Genomic DNA, 10,672 nt, shown 5'->3' on the forward strand with positions numbered 1-10,672 from the left:
AAAGAGACAAACTGTATTTATTCATGAGTAGCAATAATACCCTTATAATAATTTAGAGTTGCTATGCAACACACAGGTCCAAACCTGATTCCTGTAGCGGCAACAAAGCAGATCATCTGCTGGCTTTGGTAGGACCTGGAGAGACCCTGCACAGCCACCGATGACTGCGTCCAGCAGGGTATCCCGGCTACTGGGGCTAAATACAGCACAAGCACCTTGACCACTGCTGCACACAGCTATATTTCCATGCCAGGGAATAATAGCAATTGTGGAAACAGGAACCCCTCCCAACCCAAACTCTTGTCATGTACAACACTTGTCAACTTGTCAAAATGTTACTTTCTATAAATGAGCTTAATTTACATGTTAATATCACCAAAAACGATGGTGTGAGAGGGAGAGAGGAGACTGAGGAGAAACTGGGGAGAAGACATCTGAAATTTCCATTTGAAATCTTGTCAGAATTGGGAATTCTGAAATATTTCAATAAGCTCAAAATAGAGTCCATTCATTAATTTTATTAGCATATCACAGCAGGACTCTCCAGTTACACACCAGCTTTTAATCTTCCGGAGACCTGCAAATGGCTGCATTTGGCTCATGACAAACTTTGCCTGCTTTGGTTTTGCTTTTTTATCACTGAAGTCCCACCTGTGCCTGCAAGACCCAAAGATGCCACAGAGTCAGTGTTTCACCCTGCCGAAAACCCGCAGCACGGTGCACGGCAGGGCAGCCCGCAGCCTCACCAGGGCTCGCAGGAGACACGCTCGCTTCCCAGCACGGAGGAGGTGGCCGGTTGCAATTAGAAAGTCAGTGTCTAAACGCAGTGTGGGGAAAAGAAGCAAAAGTAGAAGTGCTGCTCTCTCAGCTGTGGGAGCTGGAAAAGAAAGCGTCACTGCTCGTGTTAGCAGGGCTGAGGGGAGCGTGTGGCGGAGGATCAGGCACCATGAATGGAAAAGCAGCTCTGGGCTGAGCATCGCCAGCACCACTGAGGGGTTTCCAGCCCCCATGGATGGATCTGAGTTGCCCTTAGGCCGATGGGGTTGTGTCGGTGACAGAGAGCTCCTGCCGTGTGGCAGCCACACCGACAGCTCCCAATCTGAGTATTCCCACTCCCACCACAACCACCGCTTTCCTCCTCCTCACCTGCACTTACACCTCCATGTAAGAATATAGCAACGAGTCTCAGCTGACCCAACCAGCCTTCCCCTTTCACAGCACAGATCTGGGATTTTCAGTGTGTTCTCGCTTATCACCTTTTGCTTTCAGATGCTGAACCCTCCCTTCCTCGGAAATTTCTATTCAGTGGTGCAGGCCCATTCCCATGATAACTGGGCTTGGGGTGAATATATGGAGAGAACTGGGTGGAACAAAGCCAGTCAGCTATGTGTGTTTATCTGGGAAGAAAGCTGGGGAAGGAGGGGAATCGCATTGCTAATATCCGTTCAGCATCAAAAACTAAAACATGAGAAAACAGTTTGCTCTGCAAATTGCAGCAGCCAACAAGCTCAGCCATCCCACATTGCCACAGGTCTTTGTGCTTTAGCTGCCCATCCACAGCACAGCAAAAATCAGTAAAGCTTGCAGGATTACTCCATCAATTCAGTTTAGGAGACAGCAGAAAACAGTATTTTCTGTATTTAATTACTTTGTAATAATGGCCTGTGTCATCAGTTCGGTATTTGTGCTTTCCACAATGTTCCACTGTCAGGGCTGAAGTAAAAGTAAAATTAAAGCTTTCTTCTGACTCTTTGTACTTGGCCACATCACATCCTTGCAAAGATGCCTAATCAATTCATTTGTGCGTGAAAGGACAGATAGAGCATCCTTCCCGAAGGGGCCCTCCTAGCACAGTCAGCATGGGAGCAGAGGTGACTTGGAAAGGGATAATTAAAGGAAAACTTACCCAGGACTTGCAGGTACAGTTGCGTACCTTCAGAGAACTGTGGGCAGAGGTCCTTCTTCTTCCCTGTCCCCCTACCCAGGGCTCATGGCTGGGCATTTTGAGCAGCTGTGCAGCCCCAGAATGGGACACCCAGAGATACCGCTGAGCACGGCCAGGGATGTGGTCTGCAGACCCCTTTCCCTCTGCAGTGCCCTTGGCTGGGCCATGAGGGGACGTGGACCCATCAGCCTCAGTAGGTACAGAACACTCAACTTTAAGAGCCACTGAAGTCAACTTTCTGTCCTTCTAATACACATCAGATAAACAAACCATTTGTAGAATAACAAAGAAGTATAACCAGTGCCAGAAAAATTCCTGCAGCCAGCAAGTCTCTCCTGCATATTTTATCTTATAATCCACTGCACTAATACTTAACCACCACACCAAGCAGGTGGAAGTTTGAGGGCCATTGAGCACTGTGAATTTTCCCAATGCATCACAATTACTAAAACACCTGTGCTAAATAACTTTGCGCTGAGCCACTGTGAAAATTCACAAAGTGCTCAATAGCCCTTGAAATTTCTCATTTCTAACCAGCAGCGGAGTGGCTGAGTGCTCACACATCACGCCGCCGCACAACCTACCTAAGGACACCGGTTCAAGACCTCGTAAAGGCCCTTTTCTCCTCGGCTGGAAGTTATGCTGTCCCTGTGATTTTCAGGCTGCTCTGACTTTGTCTCTGCAATTACACTCACTTGGAGCTGGTGAACTTCTGTGTGAGCAGACTCACACAGGAGACAGCCCCAAGCTCCCCAGCAGCTCCTCTGTCCCTCCTGCCCAGCCCAGCCGCCTGTCTCAGGACCTTCCTTTTCTTTTTGCATAGCCAGGGTAGATGCCAAATTAGAGGCACCAAAACCCCTTGGGCCATGACAGGCTGATCCCAAGCTCAGGACTGGCTTCTTTGCACTCTCCATTCCGTTCTTATGGGGACACCAGAGAGGCACTAAGGGCTCAGCCTGACCCTGGACACAGCAGCAGCTGAGGAATAATTCAGCCCTGGGATGCACAGAGCAGGACAAGGCTCAGCGGGTGCCCAGAAGCTCTTTAGCCATGGTAGAAGGCACGAAAGACTGCACAAGACCCTGCTGCATCTGGCTGGAAAGGAGGATGAGAACAAATTGGAGGGGTTTCAGCAGACAGAAGCAAGAAGAATAGGAGGTTGATAAACCTCACTTACAGAGGGGAACTACAGACATTCAATCCATTTAGTCTGTCCCTAGGAAGGTTAAGAGGTGACCTGAGAGCGGTCAGCAAGTGCCTACACAGTAATAAGTAATAAGATGAGGCTCTTTAATCTGACAGATGAAGGCATCTTGAGATCCAGTGGCTGGAAACCAAAGGCATTTCTACAAAGAAATACAATTATTCTTGGTGCAGAACATTTAAGGTTATTAATTAACCACTGGAACAATTTACCTGAGGATGCAACAGATTCTCTGTCACTTTAGCTCTTTAGATTGGACCTCTATGGGTCATCTGAAACTTTGCCAGAGTGTCTGGGTTTTGAAGACTGGTGGGGAGAAGGCGAGGTCACGTAGGAAAAATCACTGGTACAGGCTACTGGGGCCTCCTTCGGCAGGGCTGGTGAGGAACTGGAGATCTTTGGAAGTCAGAGAGCAATAGCAGCCAGCTGCTCCTGTATTAGCTACAAATACAGCAGGGAAGTAAAAGCACAGAGAAGTGAGAACCATTTGGAAAATATAATGCATCTTATTAGATGTCCCTGGAGCCCTACAGGGCAGCCCAGGGCTGTGCCCTGCCCCTGCTCTCTGCCCCTTTGCTGCTCAGAAAAGAGCAGAGCAGAAAACCATCTGCTCACGGATGGAGGCTGAGCATGGCCCCTCCGTATCCCAGTCCTGCCATTCCCACCAGGGGTTATGAACTGCCCACAACACAGCCCGTCGTGCTGGGCTGTGGTTTCCACACACCGGCTGCTCACCAGCCACTTCCAGCTCATCCATGGGACTGGCAGATCATCACTTTGGTCCGGCCTCCGAGGGTAAGTGAGGGTAAGCTCCTGAGGGACCGCTCAATTCGGCAGCAACGCAAGGTACAGCAGCGTGCGACTGCAAAGGTCCTCAATCCTTACAAAGACAAACTGAAAGCGAGAGTTCCAGTTAGAAATGTACATTAATAAATTGGCCTGGTTTTCCACAGACAAATGCAATGCGCTTCACATTACGCACCCCCACATCCTCACCTGTAGCTTCTCAGTGCAGCCCATAGCACAACCTCAGCTTCTCAATACTGCCCTACCACTTGTAGCAAGCTGCCACGATAACAAAGCTGAACTTCTACAGCCAGTCTGTTGATACAAGTCCTGTAAACCTGATTTTCAGTGTTGCTTAGCTCAGTCACTAAAAGGTTTGCTGCATTTCTAGCAGCCTCCAGCTGAAATCCAGATTATTCTTTAAAAGATGACCTTTTAGAAGCCTTAGGCTTTTATGTTACTTTTTGTATTTTAGAAAAAGCGTGTTTTGGAGACCTTGACAGAAATAAGGGGTGAATTTCAGTGGTTCTAATTTAAATGCAGTTTAATGTTATTGGTGTTTAAATATGATTTTTTTTTTTGGTACATTAGCATAGGAATGTTGGCACAAAAGCCCAATTTTCTTATGTGGTTTTTTACTAACTAACACTGTAGACACTTCTGATTATAAAATGATACAAATACATCAAATACAGCAATACAAAGTAAACGTTAAAAAAAACCAAATCAGGAACAAGTGTATCACTTACATGCAAAACAGCCAGGAAGGATTAAAATATGGCTGCGCAGGCACATCATGCCCACACCTTTCCCTATGTGATCTATCACGCACAGAGTCATCAAACCAGAGGGCAAACAAATTGAGAAAACCATGTTCTGGAAAAATAACTTTCTGCTTAAACCACAATTAATGAGGCTGGCTGAAGAATTCGCATCTCCACAAAAGTAAGTGGAAAACCCCAAGCCCCCCAGGCAGCGCACTGACACCCTGCACTGAGGGCCAGTGCCCCCTACCTGCCCCCCAGCTCCCACTGCTGAGACCCCCCCCCCTCTCCCGGTGGGGATGCTGCATGGCCATGCAGGCTCCTCCTCAGGACACACACAGCCTGTGTGGGGGCCAGCAGCACGGCCAGCAGCCTTCCCCCAGCCTTGCTCTCCTGCGGCCACAGGCGCAGTCGAATTTGCCTTTGCTCCCTGCAGCTGCTCATCCTCAGACAACAGGACTGTGTGACCTCACGCTGTGCTGCTTCACAGATTGTAAGGCAACTACCCAAGCAATAACACAATTTAAGCTTTTCACATACGTCGGTGTATTTGTTGTTAGCAAATAGCAAAAAAAATACTACCTTACTCTGACTACATACAATTTCACCAATTGCCCAGCCTTTATTTTTCTTTAAGCAACTCTAAATGGGTGGTGTTGTTATTAACCATCAAGTAAGAACAGTATTGCAGCCAAAGACTTGTAGACCGTCCAGAAGTCTCATGACTTTGCTATGACCACACAGAAGGCATAATCAAAGTCCCATTGTAATTGTAACAAATCCAAATGACCTGAGCCATTAGGTCAATGTCAATAGAAGTGTCTCTCAAATGTCTGAATTGGAAGGCTTCCACAGATGCCATTCCCTCTCCAGGAGGGAGACACCACTCCGAATGTCAGTGGAAGGTTGCTTTGCTTTTAACTGGCACCTGAGTTTTATTTGGCTGGCTTCTAAATTATTCCCCCCTCCTTTCCGATTAGGAGAGCATTCAGATCTTCCACAGAGGGCTCTCAGGCTCTTTGCTCTTCAAGACTTTTTTTAATTAAAACAACAACAACAAACAAACTCACACAAAAAAACCCTCTCATCTGCAAACAGAAACGCAGGAAGACAGCCAAATATCAGATCGTGAGCATTAACATTTAACTATCGCTGTATTTCACTGTGTGCCTTGTACAAAGGCAGACACCCTTATGCTCCGTGTCCCCTGGAAGCAGGCAAGTACACATGCTCTATTCATAATTAATGGCCCAGCTTTTCCAAAAGCACTAAAAACTGCATCTGCTTCTGTCTGTGGAGGATCTGACCCTCAAGGTTTGGCTTCACCAGACTAATGCTCTGCCTGCAAAACTGCCACCTAGGACACTCTGGAGCCAGGCTTTATCACCTGGATCCCAGATGTATCCAAGCCAGCAGTAAACATAACCACATGCATCCTCTAAAATAGGTGCTGGCTTTGCCACCCATTTCAAGGGCAGTTGGCTTGCCCTCCAAACACTCACGTTTCCAAGGTGCTCTGTACTTAGGATCAGAACTAAGACCTCCTGAAGCCTCAGGCGAGATGAGAGTCCTCAGCACCCCGCCAGACTGAATTACTACATTATTTCAAGCCGTCACACTGCCCAGAGGACAGGCAGACACACACCACTGTTAGTGCAGAGCTGCGCCTGCACCACTCTGTCAGCACTCCGGCTCTCAGCAGGGCTGCAGCGATGGTCCTGGCAGGCAGGCTACTACCAAAAGGCATCAAAAACCACCTGGAGATGGGCTGATTGGTTTTATTTGCTTGTTACCTGGCCCACAGAGTGAGATATACCCTGAGTATATTTGTTTTGCTGAGGCAACCAGAAAGAAAGCCTCCCTAAAGCAGGCTCTATGCTGCCAGAGGACTGACTCCAGTGAGATTTTGGTTTTTAAGAGGAGACAAAGTTGTCGGCTAGTGTGGACTCAACCTGAAAAATAACTCTCCATTCCTTTTTCTGATGGCTTTTATTTATGCTTCTCTTCACGCAGCAAGGCAGACCCCTCTCCTGCTCCCCTGGGAAGCTTTTCAACAAGGAACATAAAAGTCTGGCTGCACCAGAAGGCATCAGGGGCTCTGGATTTGCCCTCTGCACCAGGGCCTTCCGCAGCTGGTGGACCAAAAGTTGCTGCAGACACATTCTGGCAGCTGCCCTCAAAAGCAGAGACAGCCTTCAGCTCAGCCAGGGACATGGCTCACTTCTGTACAGCACACCCCATCTTCACCATTCATCCTCCAATACACAACCTGTTATAACTCCTTAGTGAGATGGGACAAAAAAAAAGCATAAAAAATAAGGTATGTCTTACATCCTCTTCAGACCACCTCCCTGCTCCCAACGGCTACCATTCCCTGGGTGCCCATGGAAGTCCACCAGAAATATAATCTAAATGTCAGGCTCTGTAGATCACAAACTGCCTCTAAGGTGATTCCTTCTGAGAATAGCTCTTCATTGCTGGGGCACTGAAGGCCTAAGACAGATACTAACAAAACAGCCCGTCTGCTAAAGCAACAAGTTGCAATGTGCCCTGAGACTTGACTATAACCTCTAAATTTTTTTTCCATAGTTATTCTTCAAGTTTTACTTTACTTTCCACTCATTACATGAAGTTACCCTCAGCAGCAATGACCGCCCAGACATGCCAATCTTTGCTGCTTCAGTTATGGCAAAGCATTTTGCAGAGGAAAGTCCCCTGAAAATAACATCCACAGCTGTAGAAACCAAGCTTCTTTGTCAAGATGACCCCAAATGGGTCCAAAAGACCTTGAGTGAAAGAATACACCCTGGTACCCTTGTTATGCTTTTACCTCTGTTTCTCTCTCATTTTCGTGGTTCTTCCTTACTTTGGACTGATCTGTGAAAGCCTCTAAAGGGATCACAAAGCTGGATAAAAACCTAGAGTGTTTGCCAAACTGACAAAAAAAAAAAAAAAAAAAAATCCTCAGAAGAGAAAACATCAAGCCAAGCCAAGTCAAACATCAATCTACTTTTGTGTGCTTTGTTTCATTAAGTTTACTTTATGATTCATTTGTAACAAACTGGGGTAGATAATGAGCACTTGCATCATGAACCTCTGTGTGCTTAAGTAATCACTCACGCTCCACAAGAAAGGATTAGATAACAGAAACAGCCCTCTCGTTTGCCACAGTGTTTGGTGGTCTGAGCACAAGCGGAGATCTCTCAGTAAGCTCCAAGCCGATAGCTCTAGCAATGAAGCAGTCACGTCACCGCCAAAGCGTTTGAGCCCTGTGAGGACAGTCCAGCCCATTGCGTTCAAGTGTGCCAAGATGTCCTGAAAGCGCATCACTGGGCACGCCGTGGCCCTGGGCAGCTGCTTCCCAGGCAGAGGGTCCAGGAGACACCCATGCGTGGATGAGCTGACAGGTCTCCCAGAGGACACTGCCAACCCTGTCTTAAAAGTCACGAGATGGCAAATGCCTGAGGCTGCAGAAGTCTAAGCATCTAACTCATTGGTCTCGGTGCGGTGCTTCAGTTCAGCATCAGGTCTAGCTCCCCCAGAGATTACCTAGGCCCCTTTCCACATTGCAGCCCAAGATCTCCAGGCTTTACAAACACAAGAAAAACATACCCTGTTGCAAGCTGCTCACATTTCGGACTGAATGTGTCAAGTGGACAAACACAAAGGGGAAGCAAGCACAGGGTGACATCATATTAAAACAAAACATGCTTTGCAGGTGAGTTCATTCCCCATGCAACAGTAGCCTCTTATACTGAGAAATTCCAGCATCTTTCTGGTTTACTTAATTTCCTTAATATTTCACTCTTAAGTGATTCTACAAGGAGTCAGCTCATTATGAAGACATTAGACTGCCTAAACTTCAGGACTTCTATGTGCTAATTCCTGGCTGTGCCTGTCACCTGTCTCCTCCAGCCAGGATCACAAAACGCCCACGGGAGGCACGCAGCAATTGCACTCCCCTTCCTGCCGACTTGCAGGAGCTGCTTCAGTAACGATAACCGCTGTGCTGGAGAGGGCATCTCCCACATGACAGGCAGCTGGAAATGAGCTGATCAAGCAAGAAAAAAGCACCCAGGATTGAACTGCAGGCAAGCTGCAGGTGTTGTGATAATTATGAGAGTTTGGCAAACCACGGGAACAGCACATGTTCCTAAAACAACAGCACAGGCTTTTATACTTTCATTGCACATCTGTGCATCAGTGTCTCAGCCCCCCTCCCAGGCATTTTGAAAGTACAACTTTGGGTGAAGATCCAAACACTCAGCAAAGCAATAAACGGGAAAGCGTCCCTTCCCATAGCAGCAGGGTTGCAACTAGATCTTTAAGGTCCCTTCCAACCCAAAGCATTCTATGATTCTGCGATCAGAGCCCACTCTCCTCCCTCACACTGACTAGACCAGCTGTTGAGGGTGGGCATGTGTTGCATGGTGAGAGGTGACTTGGGGATGCTTCATGGTACTGTGTCCATTACAGAGCGGGGAACCTGTCCCTACTGAACACCTTCAGTGATTTTGCTTGGTGAATCCCTCCAGCTATGCAGGAGAGGCAGCACAGCATGCATCTCATGCCTTTTGCAAGCTAGGCCTGAGGGAATAAGCAGCCAACAGGAAAGGTTCCCACTTCTGCTGACTCCAACTCCCCCTCGTCCTTAGTTTTTCAGGTGTTTTTTTTCTTTTTAAAAAGCATTTTCCCCCATATTTTCTAACAGTTTCCCATTTTGCAAGAACTTAAGTGAAAGAATATAGGTTATTTTCCCACTATAAGGCCCCAGAAATAAGCAACATCCACTTCAGCCTGTATTTCCCCACCTCTCCTGAAGCAGAATTCTCCTGTGGAAGGGAAAGGCATGCAAGTTTACCAGCTTTCACTTTTCTGTGCATCCTGTTAACACACATTACAGTTTCCCACTCATTAATCCTGCAAAGGAGCATTTACAGTGTATTTAAAATGGTTTTCCTCCTTTACTAGCTCCCTGTGGTGCCGTCCAGTTTCTGATCTGAAGAGCAATCAATAAATAAGCTCCGCCGTCCGCCGGGGTTCCTGGCTGCCCAATTAGAATAGCAAACCCCAACGTGCTGTTTTATTATACGACGACAGCAGTCGGCTTTGGCGCAGCTCGCAGTGCCTAATGCTGGTTTTAGATGTTTGTATTTGAGTAACAAAGCAGTGTCGGCCTGGGAAGTCAGTAGGGCTGTTCTGTGCCAAACTACATACAAATTCACTCACCGAGGACTGTGAGTTTCCATCGCAGAGCATTTTCGCCAACTGGTTGCGTGGGGGTTGATGGCCATGTCATCATTTTAATTGCTTGAAACAGTGAATGGGTGGATTTCTGGCTTGTGGAGGGCATTGTGCAGAAAAGAGACATTATTAATCTTTCCAAAGCCTAGCTGGTGAGCAGGTCCTTAAAACAGCTGAAGAGCCAGCAAAACGCACTCGGCAAGTGGGCAGCCTGCCATGGTGAGGGACAGCATGGACCATGGCTCAAAGGGAAGGTGCTGCCGGCTGGTGAGCTCTTCTCAAGCTGCTAAATAAATAACATTTAAAAGCCTGGCAAGAGGGAGCATAAACAGAAGATGCTGCTCCGTCTCATATAGTTTTGAGAAAGAGGGATATGTTTTCCTGGGGCACCACAGATATACTTTGTGGACCCCTGAACTGGCAACATCTGCAACTGCTTGTGCCAATGTGGGGTCACCATCCCTCCCTCCCCAGTGCCTGGCCTGCAGGAAACAATGAACATCCACTGATGCTACCAGCGAAAAGAGCTGCTTGGCTGGCACAGATCAAGCCTGAAGATCCTCCAGAGAAAGCAAAGACTGTGTAGATGGGCTCTGCCTGCCTCTCCCACAGCCACAGGGATTCCTGCTGCCTGGCAGATCCGTGCTGGCAAGCACAGCAGCTGGTGGGAAAAGAGCAGGACAGGATAGAAAGAGCCAGCTTGCAGGTAGCTGAGAAGAGGAATCTCAT

General features: G+C 47.6%; 2 long non-coding RNA genes across 2 annotated transcripts; one reads left to right on the forward strand and one right to left on the reverse strand.

Moving 5' to 3' along the window:
• On the reverse strand, positions 1-4,024 carry LOC130149118 (uncharacterized). The gene is made up of 2 exons (XR_008821797.1): positions 3,885-4,024; positions 1-3,590 (listed from the first exon to the last, which is right to left on the reverse strand). It is a non-coding gene; the product is annotated as an uncharacterized LOC130149118 (long non-coding RNA).
• Positions 4,025-4,767: 743 nt separating this feature from the next.
• Positions 4,768-7,528, forward strand: LOC130148906 (uncharacterized). The gene is made up of 2 exons (XR_008821699.1): positions 4,768-4,880; positions 6,713-7,528. It is a non-coding gene; the product is annotated as an uncharacterized LOC130148906 (long non-coding RNA).
• The last annotated feature ends 3,144 nt before the right edge of the window (positions 7,529-10,672 follow it).

The sequence above is a fragment of the Falco biarmicus genome, chromosome 4 (assembly GCF_023638135.1).
Source record: "Falco biarmicus isolate bFalBia1 chromosome 4, bFalBia1.pri, whole genome shotgun sequence".
Classification (NCBI taxonomy): Eukaryota; Metazoa; Chordata; class Aves; order Falconiformes; family Falconidae; genus Falco; species Falco biarmicus.